We start from the raw sequence: 14,692 nt of genomic DNA on the forward strand, positions 1-14,692 counted from the left end.
CGACTTTTGGTATCCGGAAAAACCTTTGTTGCTATTTACGACCACTTTTTGGTATCAACTTGATTTAAGATCACTTTCAGGTGGTCGGAAATTTCATAATTTTCACTAGTGACGGCAAACGGTTGCCGCAGATATTAAATTATTAAAATAGTAATATGGGTATCCACGGCACCTTTTATAGAAGGTGCCGCGGATATTTTATTATTATTTTAATTAAAATGTAATACGCGGCACCTTTTGGAAAAGGTATCGCGGATATTTTATTATTATTTTAATAGAATTGGAATCCGCGGCACCATTTAAAGAAGGTGCCGCGGTGTTTTTTTTTTTTTTTTTTCTTTTCTTGTCGCGCGACTACGTACATACCCAAATTTCTCAAATCCTCTAAATCCCTAAATTCGCCACATCGATCTGAAAATCGACGAACGCCAAATCCCGTGCTCCTTCTGCTCACGTCCGTCCTCCGTCCTCCGTCAGTCCGACCGCAAACAAGCAGAGTGGCTCCGTCAATCGTCCGCTGCCAACCGCGCTGCTCCTCGCCGCCAACAGCCATGCCATCCGTCAGCCACACCACCGACGCATCCACCATTGCCGGCGACTGAAGGTAATGTTGATTATTTTATTTTATATATATATATATATATATATATATATATATATATATATATATATATATATATATATTTATATTTATATTTATTTATTTATTTATTTATTTATTGAAATTATTTCAATAAATGTTATTAAGTAGAGCTTAAATTGGTTAAATAGATAGATTTTAAGCGGATTAGGAGAAGTTGGTTCCAGAATTCAGCAATAAGAGTAGTGCTTTCTTGTATTTTTTTTTTTCTTTACACTATGCTATATATTTTCTGTTTATATGCTTTTTTTTAGTCATCTGTTTATATGAAGAAAATAGCCACTTGAATAGTCATGTATGTGTGTTGTACTGTATATTGCACAGTATGCCGGGAGAGTGTTTACTATTTCAGTATTTCCTATGCAAAAAATGGTAATTTCATTGTATTTTTTCCTTCATTGTTGAAGGTTCAAATGTATGTCAAAAAGATGGTTGGAGTGGGTAACCCAACACGGGCAGGGAGAAAGAGATTTTAACATTTTTTGCGTCTTATAGTTGAGTCTCTCTTGTGCTTTACAGCTTATGATCACTACTCTCTATATATCTAATTATTAAAACACGATTTACCACATAAAAAACATGTTTTATGTATCGTTGTCACTTAAATTTTGTCGCGAGATATATTACATATATAATATATTTCTATATCTTAATGTTGATTAATTGGTGACTTTAGTTGGGTTTCAGTACAATGAAGTCTCTTTGTGTGCAGAGTAAAAGTTTGAAATTTAGTGGGAGCTGTTTGAACGACTTACAATTTATCTCCTTCAATGATTTTGTAAAATTTTGAAGATTTAAGATATAATTTGACATAAGTTGAGAATATGGTATACATATATATATATATATATATATATATATATATATATATTTGAGGGTAGGCATTGTATGTCATCTATGGACTCTTCGATGCAATTGTATGTCTTGTCTCGTCCCTTCACAACGTGTAGTCTTGAAATTCCTTACGCTTCATTTTGCCTTAGATATTAAGCACGTTCTCGCTTCATTTATGAACTTTTTTTCTCAGTGTTCACTAGCTGCTGGTCGTTTCACCTTTGGTCGTGATATGCAGGGAGATTTTAGTGAAATGCCTCCTGAATTTAAATGCTTGTTTGACAATGCTGAAAAACCTTTGTTCACTGGGTGTGCCAAATATACTAAGTTATCTGGTATGCTTAAATTATATAGTTTAAAAGCAAATAATGGATGGAGTGATAAGAGTTTCACGGGATTATTAGAACTAATAAAAGATATGCTTCCTAGTGATAATGAACTTCCAAATTCAACTTACGAAGCAAAGAAGTTGTTGTGTCCGATGGGTATGGACATTGAGAGGATACATGCATGTCCGAATGATTGCATATTGTATTGGAAAGAATACAAAGACTTGCATGTGTGTCCGAAGTGTGGGTCATCACGTTATAAAAGGAAAAATGTTGGTGATGTGTGTAAGGATAAGAAAGGTCCACCAGCGAAAGTGTTATGGTATTTACCCGTAATACCAAGATTTAAACGCATGTTTGCTAATCCAATTGATGTCAAAAATTTGCAATGGCATGCTATTGAAAGAAAAAACGATGGAAAACTAAGACATCCAGCCGATTAACCACAATGGAGGAATATTGATAGGAGGTGGCCTGAATTCGGTACTGAAAACAGGAATCTTAGACTTGGATTGTGTACTGATGGAATGAATCCTCATGGTAACATGAGTAGTCGACACAGTACTTGGCCTGTCCTTTTAGCAGTCTACAATCTTCCACCTTGGTTGTGTATGAAGAGAAAATACATCATGTTGTCCTTGTTAATATCAGGGCCTAAACAACCAGGAAATGACATAGATGTATATCTAGCGCCAGTTATTGAAGATTTAAAAATATTGTGGAATGATGGTGTGCCGGTGTATGATGCTTACAGTCAAAGTAGTTTTACCTTACGTGCAATGATCTTTTGCATCGTAAATGATTTTCCAGCTTATGGAAACCTATCAGGTTATACTAATAAAGGAGCAAAGGCATGTCCTATTTGTGAAGATGAAACAGCCAATCTATGGTTGAGTAATAGTAAAAAGAATGTGTTCATGAGTCATAGGACATTTCTCCCAATTGATCATCTTTATCGAAAGAAGAAAAAAGCTTTCAATGGAAAATCAGAGACTGGAGTAGCACGTTTGTCTTTATCTGGACATGCAGTCTATGAACGTGTTAAAAATGTTGATGTTTCTTTTGGCAAAATGTGTAAGACTACTCAGAAGACTCTATGAAGAAGAGGCCTATATTTTGGGATCTACCATATTGGAAGCATTTAGCAGTTAGACATTGTCTTGATGTGATGCATAATGAGAAAAATGTTTGTGACAGCATTATTGGAACACTGTTGAACATTCAGGGAAAGACAAAAGATGGTATTAAAGCTAGAAAGGATATGGTTGAAATGGGAATACGGGAGAAGTTAGCACCACAATAATCAGTAAAACGAACATACTTACCTCCAGCTTGTCATACTTTGTCCAAAAAAGAGAAAACAAGTTTTTGTGTTTGCTTAAATGCTGTCAAGGTTCCTTCCGGTTATTCATCGAATATTAAAAAACTTGTGTCAATGAAGGACCTTAAATTGGTTGGCATGAAGTCTCATGATTGTCATGTATTAATGCAGCACATGTTACCTATTGCTATTCGAGATGTTTTACCAAAACATGTTAGGCAAGCTATAACAAAACTTTGTTTCTTTTTCAATGCTATTTGCAGTAAAGTTGTTGATATAGATGTGTTAGATGCTTTGCAGGCTGAAGTGGCTGTTACTTTGTGTCAACTTGAAATGTATTTTCCCTCATCTTTTTTTTTTATATTATGGTGCACTTGATTGTTCACTTAGTGAGGAAAATTAAGATCAGTGGTCTGGTTTTTATGAGATATATGTATTCGTTTGAAAGATACATGGGAATATTGAAAGGATATGTGAGAAACAGATATCGACCTGAAGGAAGTATAATTGAAGGTTATAGTTCTGAAGAAGCAATTGAGTTTTGTACTGATTATTTAGCTAGTGTTGAGTCTATTGGTGTTCCCAAGCCTCTTCATGAAGGAAAACTCAGTGGGAAAGGTACTATTGGATACAGATCGTTTGTTCCACCTACAAACTTGCGAGATAAGGCACATCATCTCGTATTGCAACACCTTACTGAGGTTCATCCGTAATTGGACCAACACATGCCCATGATAAGACAACAAAATCCTTCGAAGGGTGAAAGATGGGTGGCTATTGAACACAATCGCACTTTCTTAAGATGGTTCAATGATACTGTGATGAAAGAGCTATCTCAAGTGCCAAATAATGTCAGTGAAACCATCAAATGGTTATCATTTGGACCTACATTACTTGTGAGTTGTTATGAAGGTTATGACATAAATGGATATACATTTTACACCAAACGACAAGATGAAAAGAGTGTGGTGCAAAATAGTGGGGTTACATTAGTAGCAATATCAAAAGATTATTCAAGTACTAAAGATACTAAACCAATTGATGCTGCTATATCTTACTATGGTGTGATTGAAGAAATTTGGGAACTTGATTACAATGTATTTAAAATTCCTCTATTCCGTTGTAATTCGGTTGATAATAGAAGAGGTGTTCGGATAGATGAATTGGGTTTTACTTTGGTTGATTTTGGTTGGTTGGGTTATCATGATGAACCATTTATATTTGCATCTCAAGCAAAACAAGTGTTTTATGTTTCTGATCCTGTTGATAACAAGTGGTCAGTTGTCTTACAAGGTAAGAGAAGTATTGTTGGTGTTGGAGATGTTGTTGATGAAGAAGAGTATGATCATTTTGATGAAACTCCTCCACTTTCAATTGGTATTCAGTCTTTATCTTCAAATGAAGATAACCTTGAAATTAGTTACATGCGTAGTGATCATGAAGAAGGATTGTGGGTTGACCAACGTGCATCATAATTTTTTGTTGTAAGATTCATAAGTTGTTGACAATAACTTTTGTTTGGTATTTTATTGGACTTGAAATGCAATATAATATATTTATTGATATTTATATATATTTTTTTTTGCATGTGTAGGTATATATAGACAACCATGAGTGATCAAACTAGAGATACTTCTAGTTCAGCCCTTAAAGAAAAACCTAAAAGAAGAGGTCCAAATGCATGTAAAAACTTCAATAAGAAAAAGGCAAAAGAAGAAGTATCAATTCAGTTTGATAAATATAATAGGCCGGTTGGATCATATAGCAAGAAGTTTGCATCTTATGTTGGGGCTGTGGTTCGTGGTAGATTAGATATCAACATCGAAAATTGGGACAAAGTAGAAGGAATGATCAAAGATTCAATTTGGACAGATGTTAAGGTATCTAATAACTTTATATTAATTGTTAGTTAGTGATATAAGTTTAATTATCAACCATTGTTATTGCTTATGCTTATGTTGTTGTTATTCATGCACAATTTTGCCTTGAAGATGATACAAAGAAGAAGCTTGTATTGAAAGTTGCATCCAAGAGATGGAGAGACTTCAAAAGTAGATTGAAGCGTGAATATATTATCAATAAGCACCCAAACTATGATTCTCCTGCACAACTCTATGACTTCATAACTTAGGAGAGTTGGGCGAAATTTGTTGCACATCGTGAGAGTAAGGCATTCAAGGTATGTTTATTTCATTTTATTATAAGTAGTTCAAGTGTTTTATGTTGGAAAAATAGCTTTAAATGGCATATTAAGTGGCTATTTTTTGGTACAATTATCAGTGGGGTCCACTTCCGATTTGGTTCGGGTCAAAGTGGATTCGGGTTCTTCTTAGTGAGACGAAGAGATTGATATATTGTATGCTCAAAACGGATAATGGGTGAATGAGATATTGATTCTCAAAGTAGACCCATTTGAGTTGGAAAATGAAGGGAAAAAGTGAGCTTTTGTCCCACATTGGTTTGGGAAGAGGATTTGCCCCACTATTTATACATGAGCTATTTTTAAGCTTATTGAATTGTATAGCATAGAGGATCTCTCTCGCGCGCAGGGGGGTGCCGATCAAATCTCAGAATGAGATCAAAAAGGCTTAGACCATGCTTAATCTCGTGTGCGCCCGTGGGCACGAAAATTGACAGGCCTTGCGGGCTAAGTTATGCCATTGTTCCACAGTTTCGTGGGCCACCACGAAATGAAACAATTGTTTCAAGTTTCGTGGGCCACCACGAAATGAAACAATTGTTTCATGTTTCGTGTGCCACAACGAAATGAAACAATTGTTTCAAGTTTCGTGGGCCACCACGAAATGAAACAATGGTTTCATGTTTCGTGTGCCACCTTGGCCACCACGAAATTTAAAACAATTGTTTCATGTATTGGCCAAAACTACTACTTAGGCCGAAAGTTCGGCCTGAAGCTCCTGTTTGTGACTGTTGGGATTTAATTCAGCTGTTGTGGGATTAATTCTTTGAATTAATTTCAATTTTAATTTTTAAATAAAGCCCATGTTAATGGTTGCTGTTACAGGAGTTGTAGGGATGCCCCTAAATGCCATAATAAAGGCTATTCACTCCTCATTCCCTATATAAGAAGGAGTTGAGCATTAGCTTTTTCGAACACACAAGAAAAATAATTTTCCAGCCTCAAAATACTTCTGCTTCTACTCCATTCTTGAAGCTGTGTTTTGCCCATGCTCTTGTTCGCCGGGTTCGTTCGTTTGGGTGCTCAAACGTCGAACCATTGTACGTTTTATCCTGGGAAACCTAGGCCACAACGTTCCTAGCACTTTTGGGAGGTGGCAAATAAGGTTTTAAGGAAAGAAAGGCACCTCGCCTAACTCATACTAATCTTTCTTCCTCTCTTTCTTTCTTGTTTTGGATTATGCTTTTAAGCAAAAATCCGTTCTTCCTCTTTTGATATATTCGTTGGATTGGACTTATAATCGGAGGATTATTAGCTCCAATTTTGGTTGATATATATTGGTATATCTTTTTCGTAGATATACATGTATATATAACCTTTGGGTCTGTTTTATATATATTTGTGTGTGTGTGTGTGTGTATATATATATATATATATATATATATATATATATATATATATATATATATATATATATATATATATATATATATATATATATATATATATCGGATAAATATCCAATAATATTTTATATACTTGTGTGTGTATATATATAAATATTATTTTTGGGATATTAAATCAATTTTGGTTCATTATCACCAACATTTTATTAATATTAACATATCATTGAAATTATAGGAGAAAAGTGAGAAGGCAAAACAAAGGCAAGCATGCAATGAGCATCCACACTTTCTAGGTTCTGCTGGATATGTTGGCAAACAAGCAGAGTGGAAGATGTCAGACCCGTTATCTTCACAATCTTCTTGTGCTTCTGTTAGCTCGTCATTATTGTTCGAAGATCGCAGTTTTGATTGGGTACGAGCAAGAGTTAAGAAGTCAAAAGAAGGAAGTTATTTCATTCTGAATGAGAAAACACAAGAGGTGTTTCATAAAATTGTAAGCACTATTTTTAAAAAATTGTTATAAGAATATATAGGGGGTGTTTGGTTATTGGCTGATCAGCCAATTTTTGGCTGATTTGACCATTTTCAACAGTTTGACTTAGTCAATCAGCTGAAATGAGTGTTTGGTTAATAGCTTTTTCTTTCAGCTGATTCATCCAATAAGCTGATTTGGGAAACGCTGGGTGAGACAGCGTTTTATGAATGGCTGGTTGTATATAATTTCTAAAAGACAGATTTACCCATTATTCTTCTTCTTTTCTCGCTTCTCCCCTCTCACTGTAAGCCATGGACAACCCTCAAGAAAGTCTTCATCCTCAAAGTTCAGAGCACACAACAAATACATGCACAAACTATATTTTTTATTCACAAATTAAAAGTAAAAAAAAGAAAAAAAAAAAAAACATTGAAAGAAACGAACCCAAATCTATCATCTTCATCCTTGTTGCCATGATTCTCGCCCCTTTTGTTCTTTCCCATTGCTTCTTGCCTTTGATTGTAGCTCATTTTTTTCTCCACTGCTTCGCTATTTCTTCGCATCTGGTTTGGCCATTTGGGGCAGAGGGTTAGGGATTTGATTTCATTTGAGCTGTGGGTTGGTTTGGCATTTAGGTTAAGAATGCAGGTCAGTGGGCTTGTCATTTTAATAATAATAATAATAATAATAATAATAATAATAATAATAATCCTTTATATAATAAAGCTATATGGTTTGGAAAATAATTAATGTTACAATTAATGCCACAACATTCTTTATTATACAAAAAAAAAAAAACACAACATTTAAAAAATAAAATAGCTATATATTATATAATCATATAAAAAATATACTTTTGAAAAATAAAATAACTATATATTATATAATCATATAAAAAATGTGTTCAATTAGAGTTTAAATTTACACATACAAAATTTGAAATTTGCTTTCCAAATGTAATTATCTTAGTTATTATTTGTATTGTGAAAATTATAATAACATAGATAAAATGCAATTAAGAATAAATCAATGTAATTATGTAAATTATCTCTATAAGTTTATTTGAATATGCACATAATTAGAGATTATATTAACCATATAAAATTATAATTTTAATTTTAATTGTAATTTTGTATTCTATAAAAATAATAAATACTTGACCAATGGAAGTTCAAAAATATTATTATATTAAATAATTTAAAATATTTTAGTTTTTCTATTTTTTATTTATATTTATAATAACATAATTTTTTTCCGTGCACCGCGCGGGTGAATTACTAGTAATAAATAATAATAATAATAATAATAATAATAATAATAATAATAATAATAATAATAATAATAATAATAATAATAATAATAATAATAATAATAATAAAATAAATAATGGTAATACGGGTTGTGGACTTTTGGGTTTATTTATTTAATAATAATAAATTTACAATAGTAATAATAAATAATAATTGAAATAATTAATAAATTTATTTAATAATAAATAGTAATAGTAATATACTCATACCCTTAAAGGTCATTTTACATACAATCAGCTAATAGAAAACAGCTAATTTACCAAACATTTTTTTATAATCAGCTAATACAATCAACTGGTCAAATCAACTAACACAATCAGCTATTAAATACCAGCTAATCCAATCAGCTATCAGTCATTTACCAAACACTCTCATAATATGCTTAAAAATACTAATACTTAACTTTATCTAATTGATTGGAACAGATACAAAAATGTGATGAAGTTAATCAAGGGACATTTCAATCAAACATACATCATGACATATTGTCTACAGTTCTTGATAAATCAGAAGATAAACGGGGTTCGGGTTCAGTAAGAGGAGTTGGTTCATACTCCACCATCCTACAAGTATTTGGTAGACCAGAGTAGAAACAGGGCACACTAAAGGGGTTGATGTCTATGATGAAGTCCAACAGATGATGGAAAAGGTTAGACAAAATACATTGTCGGAGGTGCAACCCCATATTAACATGCTCACCCAGCAATTGCATATATTGATGAATAACATGTCAGCTAACCACCAAGGTCCACAAGGAGTTTCGATTGGCACTCCTCAAAGTGCTTATGCTGGGTATGATCAACCTCCGACCCGAAGCAGCTGTCATTCGGTTGATGTATATCCACTAACCACAATTAAGGTAATATTAAAAATTATTTTATAATCAAAATATTATTTTCTTGTATTTAAACCTTATATATATATATATATATATATATATATATATATATATATATATATATATATATATATATATTAAAAAATAGAGCCCAAAATCGTGTAAACTTGCAATATGTGGTCTTGATGGTAAGCCATTAGTTGTTGCAAAGGGTAAGGTTTACCCAACTACAAATGAGACAATGTTAGTGCAAAATCAGCTACTTTTACCAAATCATGTCAAAGTGACGGTCGATGAAGTGAATGTGGTGCAGAGGGATGTAATCTCCCCGTGCCAACATTGCAGTATACCACTTTGGGAGATATACTTTGGAGTAACACACAATGTCCTACTCATTTAGTTATTTTAGATGAGGTATGCATTCTAGTTGTTAAACTTTTAGTTGTTTTATAAACACTTTTGTTCTATTCAAATGTTATCTTTTGCCTGTTATGATGATTGACATTATATTGCTTTCAATTATTGGTTGCTCTTAATTGGTAGGAAAATGTCAAAGTAAGTCCACAAAGAAAAAATAAGCAAATGAGGGATCAAAGTGCTGAGCAATCTGCTACTGCTACACCATCCCCAATTGTTGGTGATAATGTCTTTTTGCTTTTGGGGACATACTGCAAGCAGCTTGTCAGTAAGTTGTTATCATATCCTGTTGACAAAGACTGCATTGACTTGGACTTAGATTTATCACTCTTCCATCATGCAAACGTGAATGATGTTTATGTGATGATGGAGGATATACAGGATTTTTTGACAATGAATTGGCTCGATGTCTCGATTATACAAGTGTTTATGATGTAAGTTTTAAATTGTTCATGTGTTTTATATACATTTGTTTTTTAAGTTTATTGAAATTTCTTATTTGTACGTTATTTTTCAGGTTTTTGAATAAGCTGTGTAAGCAGCTTGGAGTGACATCTATTGGGTTTGCGTGTCCAACACAAATTTCAGCAGATATGGTTAACTTAAATTCTGTTGCGGTTACACAATATCTAATTCAGGCAATGTTGAAAAAATCGCTAGGTGCCCTCTAGGCGCTTGGGGACCGCCTAGGGCGCCTAGAGCGCCTAGCTGGGCGTCTAGGCCACCTAGCGCCTAGGCGCGATTTTTGCAACAGTGAATTCAGGTCATGGATAAACACAAGGATCAACAATTCATATTGGCACCATATCATCAAAAGTAAGTCTTTTACTTTACTAATTAATTTATATAATTTAATAACTTTATTGGAAGTATTTGATATCAGAATTTTAATATATATATATATATATATATATATATATATATATATATATATATATATATATATACATATATATATATATATATATATGGAGGCGGGTTCAGGTGCGGCAGTGTCTTACGGTGCGGTTATTTCTTACGGTGCGGCAACACCAATAGTTCACCAAATATGCACCATCAACGTTAGGAAATACACCACACAAAACAGAGTAAACAGAGCCCTGCATCACCAAACACACACCATTAGGTGTGAGTAAAAACACCATACACTGTTCGGAAATACACCATTGGGGGTGGTGAGTTATATGGTGTGTTTTTTTGAGTCAGTGGTGTATTTTGTGATGTTTTATTACATTTCATTGGGGTGTGTTTTTATTACACTGTTGGTGCATATTGTTAACACTGTTGGTGTATTCTGGAATTTGACCGTACCGCCGCACCGTAAGACCCCGCCGCATATGAGCGCTCTTCTATATATATATATATATATATATATATATATATATGTTTTGTAAATGTAGTAATCATTGGATACTCATCGTGATTAGTCCACCTTCTAAAACGGTGTACGTGTTTGATCCTTTGAAAAGTGTGGATCGCAACCTTGCTGTCAAAGTTTTTGTGAATATGTAAGTAAAAAAATCAATATATGTATTTTAAATGTTATTATGTTATATATAAATATATAAATTGATATGAATGTTTGTTATTAATATAGGGCATTTCGATCTGTTCCTGGATGAGGAATTAGAACGTTTGATTGGAAAGAATGCAGAGTATGAAGTTAAAGTTAAAGTTAAAGTTTTAATTGTTTTTATTTATTGTTTGATATGATATATATATATATATATATATATATATATATATATATATATATATATATATATATATATATATTGTAGTGTCCACAACAACCAGGAGGTTCTGAATGTGGATATTACATACTGCGATACATGTTTGAGATCGTTAATAAGCATTCAGAGCTTCATTGTCTAGAAGAGGTAAGTAAATTAAATACAACTAAATGTATATTTGAATTATAATACATTATTCTTCAAAAAAAAAAGAATTATAATACATTAATTAATATGTTTACTAATTTGATCGAATTAAATTTTTTGTAGATATTTGAACAGCCCACCTACTCCATAAATGAAATAGATGAAATCCGCGAGTTGTGGGCACAATACTTTGTAGATCGTTGCTTGTAACTTTAGTTGGTTTAAACATTATATATCTTTATTATTATTAATTAACTTATGTTTATGTTTTGTTAAAGAATTGTATAATTATATTGTGAAGTATATATAGTTATGTTTGTGTTCGTAGTTATTAGTGTTGGTTTGAATTTGTTGTTGAATAGATACGTTTAATTAGTTGTTAATGGTTTTGTAAATTTTTGTGTGAATTTTAAAAATTCTGTACAGGTTTAATTTTGAGCAAATAAAATCAGGGAATTATTGTATTTTTAGAAGAAATTAGGAAAAAAAAAAGGTGGATATCCGCGACACCCACGATATTAAATAACAAAATGACTTTCCGAGGCAGCTGCTTCCTAGCAGGTGCCTCGGAAAGTCCTAATAAAAAAAATTAAAAAGTCATGGTCAGCTTTCCGCGACACCCTTAACGGGTGTCGCGGAAAGCTAACCACTTTCAGCGTCACAGGAATCCGAGTTACCTGTGCAGGTGACTCGGAAAGTATTTTACAGGTGACTCGGATGCAGTGCAGTACGGACGACGTGGCGCCTCTCTGAGACACCAATAAATTTTGATTTCCCTATCCACTGGACAGTCGAACAATGGATCAGAAGAAATTGTTCCATCCATCAGAATATCGGCTGGCCTTCCCACTTTGTGTTCAATCTTTGGGCATTTTGGAAAAACAGAAATGCTTGGGTCTTTCAACAACAGCGGATCAGCCCCTTATCAACTGTCGAATGGTCTAAATCCCAGGTTAAAGAGCTGTTTGATCTTTCGAAGATAGGGGAAGTGGTCAAAGCATGGTCAGATTGGGTCCAATGGCTCCCGCCGACTCAAGGTTGACACAAGCTTAACACGGATGGAGCAGCCAAACGTAACTCGGGCATTGCATCCGCAGGCGGACTGGTGCGCGACAACTTGGGAGGCTTGGTTTGGGGTTTCACCACAAAAATTAGTAAAGCCGCAATAGCTTCGTGGCAGAACTGTGGGGCCTAAGGGGGGGTCTACGGCTCTGTCTCGAGAAGGGAATTCGTCGGGTCACGGTGGAGATGGACTCTAAAGCCATCATTGACCTCTTACATGGCGATATGGATATGGACGATAATGGGTGTACTTTGCTGCATGACTGTCTTGCCTTGGTGCCCAATTTTGAGGGGATCTCTTTCAACCATATTTTCAGGGAAGGTAATGCCTGCGCAGATTTCTTGGCTAACCTTGCGCAAGCTACAGATTGGGGTACTTGGGTGTTCACAGAGGCGATGGAAGGTCTCATCCCCCTCTTGGTTCGTGATGCGGGAGGGGCCAACTCTCGTAGAATCTCTTAACCTGAGGCGTAGCCTCTTTTTCCTCACCAAAAAAAAAATATAGTCATATACCAAACTTTTGATAAAGTTAAGTGCTGGTTTTTAGACTCTCGAATGGTCTATTAAGGATCCAACACATCGGTAATGGGTACCCGATATTTGAACCCGATTGGACCGCCTAACTCCAATTGAACCACTTTAACTGCTTCATAAATCCCAAAATAAATTATATGTTGACTAAAGCGTTATTTTCCCTTAAATCCCATCAAAGCCCCTTACCACAAATCAATTACCTAATTAGTATTATTATCCATAACCCCCAATATTATTACCTTATTTATTTACCTCATCCAGTCATCCTAACCCCCAAATTATTACTCCCTTATTACATTCCCAACTCATTTGACCATTAGTCCCTCATTTAACCCTCATAAAATCCCCTAAAACACCACTAACCCCCAATTAATTGCCATATTGATTATCCGTGAATACCCATCCCATCTACCTATACTGGCTATAAAAAGAAAGAGAAGACACAAGGAAAGGGGGGACACAAAATTATTCTTCCTTTTTTTACACTAAGAAGACTCTTCCAAGTATTCTTCTTCACATTCACTCTTCCTATCCAAGTATTCTTCTTCACATTCACTCTTTCTACACCACTAGAAGACTCCATCTTTGTATACAAAATAGCTACACCACCACAAACACAAATACATGTACAAATCCCTACAAAAATTGTGAAAGTCTTTAAGTTTGGCACCGCCCAAAAAGGCCCGTGATTTTCATCTTTCGATTTCCACGTAAAAATTATTGCGTCTATACTTTTTCTACTTATCTTTCTACATTCTTTTCCGGTGAATCCACCAACTACCGGTTGTGTTGGACTTCCGTGGGCTACCCAAAAGTCTTAAAACCAACAACCGGTTTTGATTGAATAAAATGGAAATAATAGAAAGAAACGGAAAAGAGACACAATGATTTTTACGTGAAAAACGAAAGAAAAAATCACGGGCCTTTTTGGGTGGACCCAAAACCTAGAAATTCCCTATATTGTAGGTGTTTTTGTACATGTATTTTTGTATCAGAATGAAGCTATTTCTTTCTCTAACAAATGCTGGACTTTCTCGTGAACCCCACTCCCCTTTGCTCCTTCACTCTTGTCTTCTTTTATAGTAGAAACTAGAAAGTAATAGGGGATGTCCATCGGTAGTTTAATAGGCAATTATTGATAGTTTGGGGGAATAATGGGCAGACGTTTTTTAGTTGGGAAATGGATGGTTAATAGGACTTTATTAGGATTTTGTGGGTAATTTTAACGGGGTACGGTTTATGGGTGATAAAGTGGTAGTGAATAGGTGGTTAGTGGGTGAATAATGGGTAATTTAATAGGGTAGTAAAGAGGTATTTATTTTAGATTTATGAAGGGATGCTAGGTGTTTGACAGGGTTTAAGTAGTTTGACCAAAGTTAGGTGGTTCGACTCGATTCTCATATTCGATATCTATCATTCAGCATTCTCTTATTATTATCTAACACACCAATGCTAGCTTACATTTTCCACTCAACTTACAAACTCTTAAATAATTTGTCAATATTT

At 34.1% G+C, this 14,692-nt stretch overlaps 1 long non-coding RNA gene across 1 annotated transcript; it reads left to right on the forward strand.

The window, feature by feature from the left end:
- The first annotated feature begins 363 nt into the window (after positions 1-363).
- LOC109179789 lies at positions 364-7,545 on the forward strand. The gene is made up of 4 exons (XR_002053973.1): positions 364-604; positions 4,719-5,004; positions 5,116-5,303; positions 6,906-7,545. It is a non-coding gene; the product is annotated as an uncharacterized LOC109179789 (long non-coding RNA).
- Positions 7,546-14,692: the final 7,147 nt, after the last annotated feature.

Source organism: Ipomoea nil, unplaced genomic scaffold, assembly GCF_001879475.1.
Source record: "Ipomoea nil cultivar Tokyo-kokei standard unplaced genomic scaffold, Asagao_1.1 scaffold0980, whole genome shotgun sequence".
NCBI lineage: Eukaryota > Viridiplantae > Streptophyta > Magnoliopsida > Solanales > Convolvulaceae > Ipomoea > Ipomoea nil.